Raw genomic sequence first — 14,578 nt, 5'->3', positions numbered from 1 at the left:
GTTTAGGGGAGGCAGAGATTCATCATTCAGTGTCCAGGACTCATCTGACATCCTGTCACAGGACAGGGCAGTGTGGGCTGGAGATCAAGGGGTCCTGTCTCCGAGTTGTGGGGGATGGGGGATCGAGCAGTCCTTTCTCTCTTAGTGCAGTGTGGGCTGGAGATTGACAGGTCCTGTCTCTGACCACTGGGATGGGGATCAAGAGGTCCCATCTCTAAGCTCTGTGGGGTGGGGATTGAGGGATTCTGTTTCCCAATGCAGTTGGGGTGGGGATCGAGGGGTCCCTTCTCCCAGTTCTGGGGGGGTGGGGATCGAAAGGTCCCATTATCTCCCAGTTCATTGCAGTGTGAGGTGGAGATTGAGGAGTCCCATCTCCGTGGGCTGGAGAGCAATAGGTCCTGAGTTCTGTGGGGTGGGGATTGAGGGGTTCTGTCTTCCCATTATCTCCCAGTTCATTGCAGTGTTGGGTGGAGATCAACGGGTCCCAATTTCGTGCTCTGTAGGGTGGAAATCGAGGGGTCCTGTCTTTCCCAGTGTGGATTAAAGGGTTCCCGCACCCCTTCTCAGTGTGGAGTGGAGATGGTGGGGGGATCCTGACTCTTCCAGCTCAGTGGGGTGGAGATCCAGAGGTCCCCATTCTCCCAGCTCAGGGTATGCTGGAGATGGAGGGGTCACGTCTCCCAGGGCAGTCAGGTGGGGATTGTTTTCTTCTTTATCCCAGCCCTTCATTAGTTGGGTATAGATCATAGGGAAGGGTCTTTTCTCTTTCAACTTGATCTGGATCAGATGAGGCGGAAATCGAAGAGAGGGTCTTATTCTCCTGGCTCAGTGTCAGTCAGATAGGGTCTCCTCTCTCCCAGCCCTGTGTGGGTCAGATGGAATGAAGATCGAGGAGATCTCTCTCCCAGCATTGTGTGGATGAGATGGAGTAGGAGATCGAGGGGAGGGTCTCTTCACAGAGCCCTTTGTGCATCTACTCTGGGGGAAGATTGAGGTGGGGGGGTCCTCTCTCATGGCCCTGTGTGGGTCGGGGTGCAGATTGAGGAGTGGCCTCTCTCCAAGCCCTGTATGGGGCCATGAACAGGGCTGGAGATTGGAGTGGTGAGGGGATGCATGCCTCTCCTTTTCCAAATCCTCCTGCAGTGATGGGCAGCATATTAAGGTCTTGCCTCACATGCGCATTAACAAAGAACATTACAGCACACTATGGGCCCCTTAGCCCAATGTTGTGCCGACCAATGTCATCCTAAAATCATCCTTTCTTCTCTCACACCCCTCACCCTTTACTCTTCTTACATCCTTGTGTACCTTCTGAATATCCCAGCCTCCACTAAGACCCCTGGCAATGCATTTAGGCATCCACCACTCTCTTGTCTCTGACAGCTCCCCTAAAGCATTCATTTCTTAAACAGATATCCTCTGGTATTTGCTGTTGTTGCCCTGGGGAAAACAAAAGGGGCTGGTTGTCCACCCTATCTAAGCCCCTCATAAACATACACCTCTGGTAAGTCACTTCTAATCCTTTATTGCCCCAAAGAGAAAAGCCCCAGCTCTGTCAACCTTGTTTCAAAAGAAATGGTCTCCAATTCCAGCAGCGTCCTGGGAAATCTACTTTGCAGTCTCTCTCCAAAGCGGCTGCATTTTTCTTGTAACGAGGCAACCCGAAATGAACGCACTGCTCCAAGCGTGGTCTCACCAGAGTTTCACAAAGCGTGAACATTACTTCGCAGATACTGAACTCAATCCCCCGACTAATGACAGCCAGCCTTCTTAAGCACCCTATCAACTTGCTTGGCAACCTTGAGGGACATATGGACTTTGGACCTCAAGATACTCTTAATTTCAGTGATTTATATACCAGGACACCCAGATCCCTCTGCCCATCTTCTGGTCTTGACCGTTGAGAAATACTGGGCCTTGTTGGATTACCTCAGTTAATTCCACGCTAACAATTCTGGTATTGTCAACAAGCTTGGTAATTATGCCATGTACTTTTCATCAAAATCATTGATGCAGATGACAACCAGTGATAGGCCCAGCATTGAACCCTGTGGGACACAGGCCTCCAGTTGGTCAAACAATCTTCCACCATCTGCTTTCTTCCATGAAGCCAATTTTCTACCCATTCTTTGGATCCCATGTGATCCAACCTTCCAGAGCAGCCAACTGCAGAACCTTACTGAATGCTTGGCTGAAATCCATATGTACTTCATCAACATTCTTGATAATATCTTAAAACAAATCTTAATTAATGGCAACAACTTGACATTTATCAAAAGAGGAGCTGTTTTGACTCCATTACAAGTTAAATTAGATTTGCCAAGTTCTACCTTTAGTCCCGGATACAAATTTGATTTCCGTGAAGCCAATGTTTTGTCCATCGGTGAGGAGAAACTCCTTTGACCAGAGGGGAGTGAAGGTTGTGAAATTTGTCGCCACACACAGCTGTGGAGGCCAAGTATTGGATAGATTTAAAGGGAAGGTTGATGGGTTCATGAACAGTAAGAAGAGACTAAGGTTTTGGAGAGAAGGCAAGAGAATGTAACATGAGGGGGAACTTCGTGGAATGAGCTTCAGGGAGTAGTGGTGGTAGAGTCAATTTTGTCATTTAAGTAAAAATTTGATAGATCTATGAATGGGAGGGGAATGGGGCGTTATGGGCAGGGTGCATATAGAGGAGAGTACTTAGTTCGGTGTGGATTAGAAGGGCCAAAATAGCCTGTTTCTGTGCTGTAATTGTTATATGGTTATAGGGTTACAATGGGGTTGTGTTCTGGCAATCCCATCTTAAGTCAAAAAAGGGCAGTTTGATCAGTGTGGGGACCAACATGGGGTTGTTGGGTGAGAGCAGAACAGTGGGATCAGCGTAGGGACTGACATGGTGAATGAATGGGCTAATGGTTCATTGTCAGATACGTGGTCCAATGCAATACATTTCTAAAGGTGACACAAGCTTGTGGCAAAAGGGTCGATACTGCTGTGCTTGGTGTCCTCTGATGGGAGTGGACAGCAGATGATGGAAAGGAGGTGATAAACTCTGATAAAAACTTATGTGTGATTTTAGTTCGTTTGCGTACAGCAAGAACTCGACTCCGAAACACTTGCTTTTTATTAGTTGTGAAGCAAGATAAACTCTGGGTTAACGGGATGCAGCAGCAAAACGGACAGTCGCACGCATAGCCACACACACACAGTACAGCACTGCAACACTCAACTGGCTCACACCCAACCTAGAGATCTCTAATGGGGAAAGGGGCTCAGTTGTATTAGAGTGCATGGGCACTCTACAGTGCGGGAGTAACGACCCGCGGGAAGGATCCCAACTCCAGGTGAGGTGATGTTCAGGTGGCTTGGTTTAAAGGAGGGAATACACAGGCTCTAATCCCCGGTTAGTGGAGGTCTGTGGCTGCTCTACCTGTGACTACCTGATTAATGGTGACACCCTGGTCAGCTTCGGGGATTTCTTTCTCTTACCTCCATTCCCCTCCGGATGGTGTCCAGCCGTAGTGACTGCAACCGGACCGAGTGCAGGTGTTGGCCACAACACAGAGAAAGTGTTGTCAGCCTGTAAATAACTAATTCTGAGGATCAGGGGCTACCATTGTACAGGGCCTGGCCAATGCCCTGGCTGGTGGCGGGCATGCACCTGGTTGGCCAGGTGGAGAGGCTGGGCAATGATTGATAGTTCTGTGTGGCTTATGGACTCAGACAGACTGCTGATGCCAGCATAACATATGACTTTATTGATATGCACATTATACAATGTCCATAGGCACCAAAAGTCCTACTTGCAGCTGAACAGGTACAGATAGTTCCTGACTTACAATTTTTCAAAGTTATAATGGTTCGAATTCATACTGTACTTCAAATTTTTGCTAGGCTAGTCTATGATGTTCAGTGTCTTCCAACAGTGCTGTATCAATCCCCTACACGGATCCCACTGCCCTGATCTCTCCTGACAGCCCCGTGTCAGTCCCCACACTGATCACACTGCTCTGATCTCTCCTGACAGCTCCGTGTCGGTCCCCACACTGATCTCACTGCACCATTCTCTACCGAAAGCCCCGTGTCGGTCCCTACATTGATCCCACTGCTCTGCTCTCTCCCAACAACCCCATGTTGGTCCCCACACTGATCAAACTGCCCTTTTTTGACTTAAGATGGGATTGCCAGAACACAACCCCATTGTAACCCTATAACCATATAACAATTACAGCACAGAAACAGGCTATTTTGGCCCTTCTAGTCCACACCGAACTAAGTACTCTCCTCTATATGCACCCTGCCCATAACCCCTCCCATTCATAGATCTATCGAATTTTTACTTAAAGACAAAATTGACTCTACCACCACTACTCCCTGAAGCTCATTCCACGAAGTTCCCCCTCATGTTACTTCTAAACTTTTGCCCCTTAATTCTTAACCTGTTTCAATCTCTCCTACTCTCAATGGAAAAAGGCAATCCACATCAACTCTATGCACCCCTTTCATAATCTTAAATACCTCTATATCAAATTCCCTCAACTTTCTACACTCCAAAGAATAAAGACTTAATTTGCTCAATCTTTATTTGTAATCGAGATGCTGAAACCCAGATAACATTTTCGTAAATCTTCTCTGCATTCTCTCTACCTTGTTGATATATATCCTTCCTATAATTCAGTGACCAGAACTGCACATCAATGCCTTGAACAGACTCAACATCACTTCCCAACTCCTGTATTCTATCCACATGAGATTCTACCTTCAGGTAACAATGAACCATTATTCCTAGATCTTTCTCCACTGCATTCCTCAGTGCCCTCCCATTTACTACGTATCTCCTGTTTTAATTATTTCTTCCAAAATGAAACATTTCACACTTAACAGGATTAAGCTCCATCTGCTAACTTTCAGCCCACTCTTCTGAGCAGTCCAAATCCCTCTGCAATCTTTGAAAACCATCTTCATTATCCACAATTCCACCTATTTTAGTACCATTCACATGTTTACTAATCCAATTTACCACCCCACCATCCAGATCATTAATGTATATGACAAACAGCAATGGACCCAATTGAGATCCCTGAGGCACAACGCTTGTCACTGGCCTCCAGCCTGACAAACAGTTATCCTCTACGACTCTCTGGCATCTCCCTTCCAGCCACTGTTGAATCTATTTGACTATCTCAAAATTAATATTTAACAACTGAACCTTCCTAACTAAACTTCCATGCGGAACCTTATTGAAGGCCTTACTGGTCCATACAGACAACATCCACTGCTCCACCCTCATCAACATTCCTAGTCACCTCTTCAAAAAAATTCAACAAGATTGGTCAAACATGACCTTCCACGCACAAATCTGTGATGAGTGTTCCTGATCAGACCTTGTCTCTCCAGATACTTGTATATACTATCTCTAAGAACGCTTTCCATTAATTTACCTACCACAGACACCAAACTTGCAGGCCGATAATTGCTAGGCTTGCTCCTTGAACCCTTTTAAAACAAAGTAACCATGTGCAAAACGCCAATCCTCCGGCACTATACCTCTCTGTCAGAGCCTCTGCTATTTCCTCACTAACTTCTCTCAAGGTCCTGGGGAAAATCCCATCGGGACCTGGAGACTTATCCACCTTACCCTCTTTGCTTCCTTTACCCTGCACAATTCAATATCCTTCTCCTTAGTGAATACCAAAGAAAATAAATTGTTCAAGATCTTCCCCCATCTCTTTTATAAGTTGAGGACTACCCCTGTACTTTGTAAAATAAAACCCAACCTCAACAGCATCAGACAATAAGACACAATGAGCAGGAATAGGCTATTCAGCTCAGCTAGTCTGCCTCACCATTTAATCATGAGTTGATCCATTTTCCCATTCAGCCAAACTACCTAGCCTTTTCCCCATAACCTTTGATGCCCTGGCTAATCCTATAAATCTCCGTCTTAAGTACACCCAAAGATTTGGCCTCCACCACCATCTGTGGCAACAAATTCCACAGATTTACCACCCTCTGGATGAAGAAATTCCTCTGCATCTCTGTTCAAAGCGGATGCCCTTCAGTCCTGAAGTTGTGCCATCTTGTCTGAGACACTCCCACTGTGGGGAAACATCCTTTCTACATCTACTCAGTTCACGCCTTTCAACATTCAAAATGCTTCTAAATTCTGAGTTCAGGTCAAGAGCTATTAAAGACTTCTCATATCACAGATTTTCATTCCCCGAATCATCTTTATGAACTTCTTCTGAACCCTCGTCCAAAGTCAGCAACGTGCTTTCTTAAATGAGGAGCCCAGAATTGCTCACAATGCAGGTCTCACCAGTGCCTTATAAAGCCTTGACATCACACCCCTATTCATATACCCTATTCCTCTTGAAATGAATGCCAGCATTACATTTGCCTTCTTCACCCTTTGCATCTGGGTTTTAAAAAATTTTCTTCCCATTTAAAAAAAAATCTTCCCATTTGTTTTTTTCCATCAAAGTGCACGACCGTACAATTTCCGACAGTGCATTTCATTTCCCACTTCTCAGCCCATTCTGTCCAAGTCTTTTTGCAGACCATGTTTCTTCAACACAACCTGCTCCTCCACCTACAATGACTTCTGTGGAACAGCACTAGGAACTGGCAGCAAAGCAGAATATGATCCCTGCACGCTGACTTCCTGCTTCATGTCCTACCATGGGCTCTTATGTAGCCTCATGTCAAAGGCCTGTAAATCCAAATACACAACAACCACTGCACCTCCTTTATTGAGCCTGCTTGTTACTTCAAAGAATTCCAATTAGTTTGTCAAACAAGATTTTCTCTCAAGGAAACCATGCTGTCACATTCCTCCAAGTACACTGAGACCTCACCCTTGAAAATTGAGTCCAACATATTCTCAACCTCTGACGTCAGGCTAACCAGTCTATAATTTCTTTTCTGCTGCACCCCTCCCTTCTTGACTAGTGGGACCAATTTTGTGCCTTGTTATCTTTCTTGACTAATGGGTGGCATTTGTGATCTTCCAGTTCTCCAGGACGATACCAGAATCTACTGATCCCTGAAAGATCGTGACCACAATCTCTATCACTACTTTCAGTGCCTGAAAGTGCAATCCATCTGGTCCAGGATACTGATCTACCCCTAAGACCATTCAGCCTTCTGAGCATCTTCTCCCTTGGAATAGTAACTCCACTCAGTTCCCTTCCCTGATACCCTTCAACATCTGCCACATGGTTAATATCTTGCACAGTGAAGACGAATGCAAAATATTTAATTCCTTTCCCATCTTCTTGACTCCCATTATTATATTTCCAGTGTCTTTTTCTAATTGTCCTATATCTACTCTCTCCTGTCCTTTACTCTTCATATACTTGAATAAGCTTTTTGTAACCTCTTCGATATTATTTCTTAGCTTATTTTCATACTTCATCTTTTCCCTCCTTATGTGTTTGTTGGTTAATCTTCTGCAAGTTTTTAAAAACTTCCCAATCCTTTATCTTCCCTCTAATTTTTGCTTCCTTGCATGCCCTCTCTTGCTCGACTATGGCGTTAACACCCCTTGTCAGCCACAATTGTAACATTTTTCCATTTTGAATAGTTCCTCTGTATTTATCCTGGCCCTTCCTCATTTCCTGCAGAAACTCCATCTATTGCTGCCCTGCCATCTTCCCTACTTATGCCCCCTTCCCATCTACTTTGGCCAGTTCCTCTCTCATGCCACTGTAATTCCCTTTCGTCTGCTGAAAAACTGACATATCTGATTTTAGTTTCACTTTGTTAAATCTCAAATTGAACTCCAATATATGGTGATCACTGGTTCCTTTACTCGAAGCTCTAATCACCTCCAGTGGATTACACAACACCCAATCCAGTACGGCTGATCCCATTTTGGGCTCATCCACAAAAACTGCTCTTAAAAAGCCCCATCCCAGTAAGCTGTCCACAAATTCTCTCTCTTGAGATCCAGCCCCAGCCTAGTTTTCCCAATCTACAAACATGTTAAAATCCCCCATTTCCCCCTGAGACACCGCTTCCATCTGCAATTTGTCGTCCACATCTCAGCTACTGTTGGGAGGTCTGTTTTTATCTGCCAACACATGTCTTTTTACCCTTGCCATTTCTTAACCCACAATGATTCCATATCACCTGATCCTATTTTACCTCTTTCCAATGATTTAATGTTGTTCTTCACCAACAATTGTACACCAACCTTTTGAAACCCATCCTTGGGCATTAAGTTCCCAATGACATCCATCTTTTGGCCATAACTCCGTGATAGCTACAACAATCATACTTGCTAATGTGTTGCTTGGCCATCCACTGTATTTCTTATACTGGGTGTATTTAAATACAAAACCTTTAGCCCTTTTTTTGGACTGTGTCCCTGTTGCATTGCATCCCATCCCCTTAGCTGCTTGCCCTTGCACACAAACTCCCTACCAGCTGTCCCTACTTGTGCTCCAACCACCTTTTCTTCTGCACTTTGGTTCCCACCTCCCTGTGAATCTAATTTAAACCAACTCCCAACAGCATTAGCAAACTTCCTTGCCAGATATTGATTCCCCTTGAGTTCATCCAACTCCAGCTCCAATTCCCTAATACAGTCTGCAAGGAGCTGGAGTTGGATGCACCTCTCACAGGGCAAGCCAAACACTTGTACAGGTTCCAATAATCCAAAAACTGGAAACCCTGTCCCCGGCACCATCTCATCGGCCACACATTTCTCTGCGCCGTCTTCCTGTCCTTACCTTCCCTGGCACGTGGCACCGGGAATAATCCGGAGATCACTATCTTGGGCGTCCTGCCTCTTTCCTTACTCCCTTAAGCTTACTTTGCAAGACCCCATTTCTGCCTCTGTCATTGGGCCCGATATTTACCGTGACCCTCCCCCAACTTAAGTGCAGCGCAATTGCGCCTAACACGCCACGTCCCATGAAACACTCCTCCCTGACCTGAGTGTCTTTCACTCTGCGAATCAATCGGCCCGCCACTAACGTGCTGATAACCACAGGACACACCTTTTTAAAACTCTTCTCCCTATCCTGAGAGTAGCTGTCTTGCTCTGCAAATCGATTGATCCAGCCTTTTAATGCAAATAGTAAACTTAATTGAATTAAAAAGTGACAAATTAAAAAAATCAGTTTATCTCAGTGGAGAAAAGTGACTGGCAGTTGTGCTCGGACCTTTTGTGGGGTGGGAGCAGTTCCTGATTCGAGTAACAAGGAGAATTTCAAGAACCCAATGGCTGTTCTTGAACCTGGAAGTGTTAGTTTTCTGACTTCTGCCCGAAAGTAGCAGTGAGAAGAGATTCTGTTCAGGGTGATGGGGGTTGGGTGGTCCTTTATGATGTTGACTGCCTCCTTGAGACAGCACCTCACATGGATGTCTTGGGGTGGGGGTGAGGTTGGAGCCTGTGATCGACCTGGTTGTGTTGGCTACTTTCTGCATCGTTCTGCGTTCCGGTGCTTTCGAATTTCCAACCAGCTCTGACACAACCAGCCAGTGTCCTTGCCGCAGTCTAATAGAGTATCCCACGACGTGCCCAAATCTCCCCCGACTCACTCAGGAGGTCGCGGCGTTGTTCTGCCTCAATGAGAGGTAGTCGGGAGACCTGGACACTCAGGAACTCTCCGACCCTCTCCACCTCTGTCCCATCAATGCAAACAGTGATCCCTTGGCTTTCTGTTCAAATTCACATGAAAGTGGGGAGGGACTGTGTGAGAGAGAACAGAGGATATTGTTCTGACCACATGCTTGGCCAGTTTGCAGATCATGATGTTTCCACATCAAGGGTGGTGGGTGTGTCGAATGAGCTGCCAGAGTAAGTGGTACAGGCAAGGAAGTGGTGCAGGTAAGGACAATTGCAGCCCTTAAGACCTTTAGAAAGATACATGGATAGGAAAGGTTTAGAGGGATATGGGACTAGGCCAGGTAGCGAATTGGTCAGCATGGGCAAATTTGGACGAAGGGCCTGTTTCCAGGTCATGAATTAATGGATAGCAAAGAATGTTATCGAAGATGACAACAGTACCTAGATGAACATGGAACATTGCAGCACAGTACAGACCCTTTGGCCCATGATGTTGTGCTGTCTTATATAAACCTTCTCAACAATCTACCTCACATCAATTACCCTCTATTTTTCTTGCATCCAATTGCCTGTCAAGGAGTCTTTTAAATGTTTTTTGGAGTAGCCTCGACAAACCATCCATGGCAACTCCTTCCAGGCGCCCACTACTCTCTGTGTAAAAAATAACCTGCCCATGACATCTCCCCCAAACTTTCTTCCCCCTCACCCCAAACCGATGTCCTCTGGCACTGGGAAACTGGGTAAGTGACCCAAGGGTTAGCTCGTGGTCTGTTGCATTTTTGGAGGTTGAACCAGAACAGGAATTGCACAGTAAGAGGCAGGCCCTGGGGTGTGTTGTAGAACAGTCCAGGGGATTGCATGTACATAGTTCCCTGAGAGAGGTGGAAAAGGGAGGTGGAGATGAAGAAGGCATTTAGCCAGGCTTGCTTTCCTTGGTCAGGGCATTGAATACAGGAGCTGGGTTGTCCTATTAGTGAGGAAACGCAGTGACAGGGACCTCCCAGAGGCCAACTATTTCAATCCCACACCTCATTGCCACATGGACATGGCCTCATCCACAGCCAAATGGAGGCCACCCTGCAAATTGGAGAAACAACCCCTGACATTCCATATGGACACTCTTCAGATGGCATTAACATTAACAATTTCATTGAGCCCCTGCCCTTATCTCACTCTCTCTTTCCCAGTCCCTCTCTCTCATTTTCTCCAGCTCCCCTTTCCATTCAGAGAGCTTCCCCCAGCACTTGTCAGCCTTTGTCTCTTCTCCCCTCCCACCCATATCCCCCATGACCTCTTGTTACCCGGCGCTTTTCCATCCTTGCCCTTTCTTCCCTCTTCTCTTCCTTCATTCACCTATTTATTCAAGGTATTTTTCATACCTTGATGAAGGGCTCAGGCTGGAATTATTTGTTACTTTATTTCTTATCAACACCACGTAACCATAGAACAGAAACAGGGGCTCGTGTAGTCTGCACTAAGCCATTTTTTTGCCTCAAGGTATTGTTCATACCTTGATGAAGGGCTCAGGCTGGAATTATTTGTTACACTTTATTTCTTATCAACACCACATAACCATAGAACAGAAACGGGGGCTCGCGTAGTCTGCACTAAGCCATTTTTTTGCCTAGTCCCACTGACCTGCACCCAGTCCAATGCCCTCCATTCCTCTCCCGTCCACCTAATGGTCCAAATTCTTCTTAAATGTTAAAATTGAGCTGGCATTCACCACCTCAGCTGGCAGCTCATTCCACATTCCCACCATTCTCTGTGTGAAGAAGTTCCCCTCGCGTTTCCCCTAAACTTTTCCCCTTTCACTTTTAACCCATGTCTTCTCGTTTGTATCTCACCTACCCTCAGTGGAAAAAGCCTACCTACATTTACTCTGTCTATCCCCCCCTCATAATTTTAAATACCTCTTCCAAACCTCCCTTCATTCTTCTATGCTGCAGGGAATAAAGTCCTAACCCTGTAACTCAGTTCCTGAAGTTCTGGCAACATCCTAGTAAATCTTCTCTATCTTCTTTCTATCCATTGAGACCTTTCCTGTAGTTAGATGACCAGAACTGAACACAATACTCCAAATTTGGTCTCACCAATGTCTAATACAACTTTACCACAACATCCCAACTCCTCTACTCAATAGTTTGATTTATGAAGCCAATTTGCCAAAAGCTCTCTTTACAACCCTATCTACCTGTGACCCCACTTTCAGGAAATTATACATCTGTATTCCCACTTCCGTCTATTCTACTGCACTCCTCAATGCCATGCCATTCATTGTGTACATCCTTTCTTGGTTTGTCCTTCCAAAATGCCGAATTTCTCCAGCACCCTTGTGTATTGCAGTACAACATACATATCCTACGAATTTCCCACGTGCTGGAGCCAAACAGGTATTTGTTAAAAACAACTCTTAATGTTGGCGAAGCCACATCACCCAGCTTGAGGAAAGATGCCATTAAGGTGGAAAGGTTGCAGAAAAGATTCACCATGTTACCAGCCTGGAGGGTTTGAGTTACCAGGAGGGACTGGGATTTTTATCTTCCCTGATGTGTAGCAGGCTGAGAGGTGGGCTGGACAAAGATTTGTAAAATCATGAGGGGATCACAGATAAGGTAGATTGACTTAAGAAATCGGAGATTGAAGGTGAGAGGGGCAATATTTTCCACGCAACCTGTGGAATGAGCTGCCAGAGGAAGTGGTCAACCTGGGAGACAATGATAATGTTTAAAACAGTGTCTCTCAACCTTTTTCTTTTCACTCACATCTCACTTTAAGTAATCCCTGTGCCATTGGGGCTCTGTGATTAGTAAGGGATTACTTAAGGTGGTCTTGTGAGTGGGAAGGGATGTCGAGAATCACTGCTCTAGACCCAATTGTTACTGAAATATTTGGCTTGAGAAAAATTGTCTTTGGCCCATTTCCTTCAGAGTTATCAAACCGTGCACGTAACAAGCCAATGAAGTATGATTCAAACAGTGGTTTTCAAACTTTTTCTTCCCACTTACATCCCATGTTAAGCAATCCTTTACTAATCACAAACCACTGATGGCACAGGGATATTTTCTTGGTGAGTGGAAAGAAAAAGGTTGTGAAACATTGGTTTAAAAGATACATGGACAGGAAAGCCTCACAGAGTGGTGGGGACCTGGAATGTCTTGCTAGGAGTGGTTCTGGTGGCTTGCCTAATAGAATTATTCAAATGACTCTGATAGGCACATGGATAGCAGAAAAAAGATGTGCAGGAGGTGGGAAAGGGTTAATTGGTTGTGGAGTAAGTTTACATCATTCAGCATAACATTGTGGGCTGAAGGCCCTACACTGTTACAGCATCTGTGACCAGGATTCAATGCCCACGCTGTCTGGAAGGAGGATGTATGTTCTCCCTGTGATTGCGTTCATAATTTCGGAAAGAACTGTCATGAGGAGACATTTCTTCAGCCAGAGGGAAGTGAATCTATGGAATTCATTGTCACAGATGTGCATGGAGCCAAATACTGGGTAGATTTAAAGCAGAGGTTGACAGGTTCTTGGTCAGCAAGGATGTCAAAGGTTACAACCTAGAACTGTTGTAACCTACCCCAAACTTCCACACTATCCACAACACATCCGAACTATGCATCATCTGTCGGTGGGGAGGTGGCAGGAGAATGGGATTGAGGGGAAAAATTCATCAGCCATAATTCAAAAGACAGAACAGACTCAATGGACTGAATGGCCTCAGTTGGCTTCCCACTTCTTGTGGTCTCCTGAGTCTTTGTATCAAGTCAGAGTTGGCCCGTTTCTTAACTGACGTGCTCTCCAAGGGCTGGGCTTTGAATGAGATCAGCTGTGGGAGTGCATGTGAGGGGGCAGGCTCAGAATGTATAATTCAGACAATGTCTTTCCTAATTAAAATACTTTATTCTTATAAATAAGCACAAGAAAAAGTCAGAAGCTAACGTGAGGACCCACACTACAAAAAAAAAGTCAACTCGTTAGTTGCAGAGGGTGTGGACCCTGGGTTAGTTTGAGGACAGACACGACCCCAAGTCCAGTCTCCCTACAGTCCAGGTCACTTCCAGTGATGGGAAACAGGCTCCATGCACCAGGCTGCTGAAACCTCACAGAGACCCCCTCCTTGTCTCTTCCACCATCAATCTCTGCCCCTCTACCTCTCCCTCCTGCCCATCTCTCCCTCCTATTCTACCTTGCCCCTTCCCTGAATTTGAAGCCCTCCCATACAGCTTGGGAGAAGTGGTGTTGAACAACATGGGTGGATTGTTCTCTTCCAGCAGTTTCCATCATCCCCAGAAATGTTGCAACCTAGCCAGTGGCATAAGCATTGAGTGGCATGCCCTGCCAAGGTCCTGATCTCCCTTTTCCACCCCTGATCCAGTGAGACTCTGAACACTCATGGATCTATCCAGGACATCACAGTCCTCTCACCGGGCATCGTCAAATCTGCCCTCCATCGCTCTACAAAAAATACACCAGTTTCTGGAGTGAAACAAGACATTCCACAGATGCTAGGAGTTGAACGTGATACACGACTGTGCTGCAGAAACTTAGCCGGTCACACAGTACCCAGATGAAGAGAAGGGGGGAAACCCAAGCCCTTCCTCAGGGAAACACCTGAGTGAAAAGGTGGGGCGGGGGAGGGTGGGGTGGAAGGAGACGTGGGTGGAATTGGAATGAGCACAATCTGAAAGAGTCATAGATACAGGCAGGAGGGTAGAAGAGAAAATAAGCTGAGGGGTGTCAAAGGGAGAAGGTCGTGAGTAGTTTTCTGTAATTAAATAGATAGGCAGAGAAGTGGGAATCAAAGCAGAGGCAGTTGGCACATAGAAACAGCTGGTAGGGAGTTCGTGTGGACGTATAGGCAGACAGAGCAAAATTGCAGCTAGAGGGGTGAGTTTCAATGAAACAGGGACCTAGGAGTCAAAAAAGTAACAAATAAAGAATTTATATTTAAATATACACAGCTTACGGTGGATAACCTTGCAGTATGATGTTGTGTCCATCAATGAGTCATGG

The sequence above is a fragment of the Narcine bancroftii genome, chromosome 5, assembly GCF_036971445.1.
Source record: "Narcine bancroftii isolate sNarBan1 chromosome 5, sNarBan1.hap1, whole genome shotgun sequence".
NCBI lineage: Eukaryota > Metazoa > Chordata > Chondrichthyes > Torpediniformes > Narcinidae > Narcine > Narcine bancroftii.
This window is presented reverse-complemented; position numbering follows the sequence as displayed.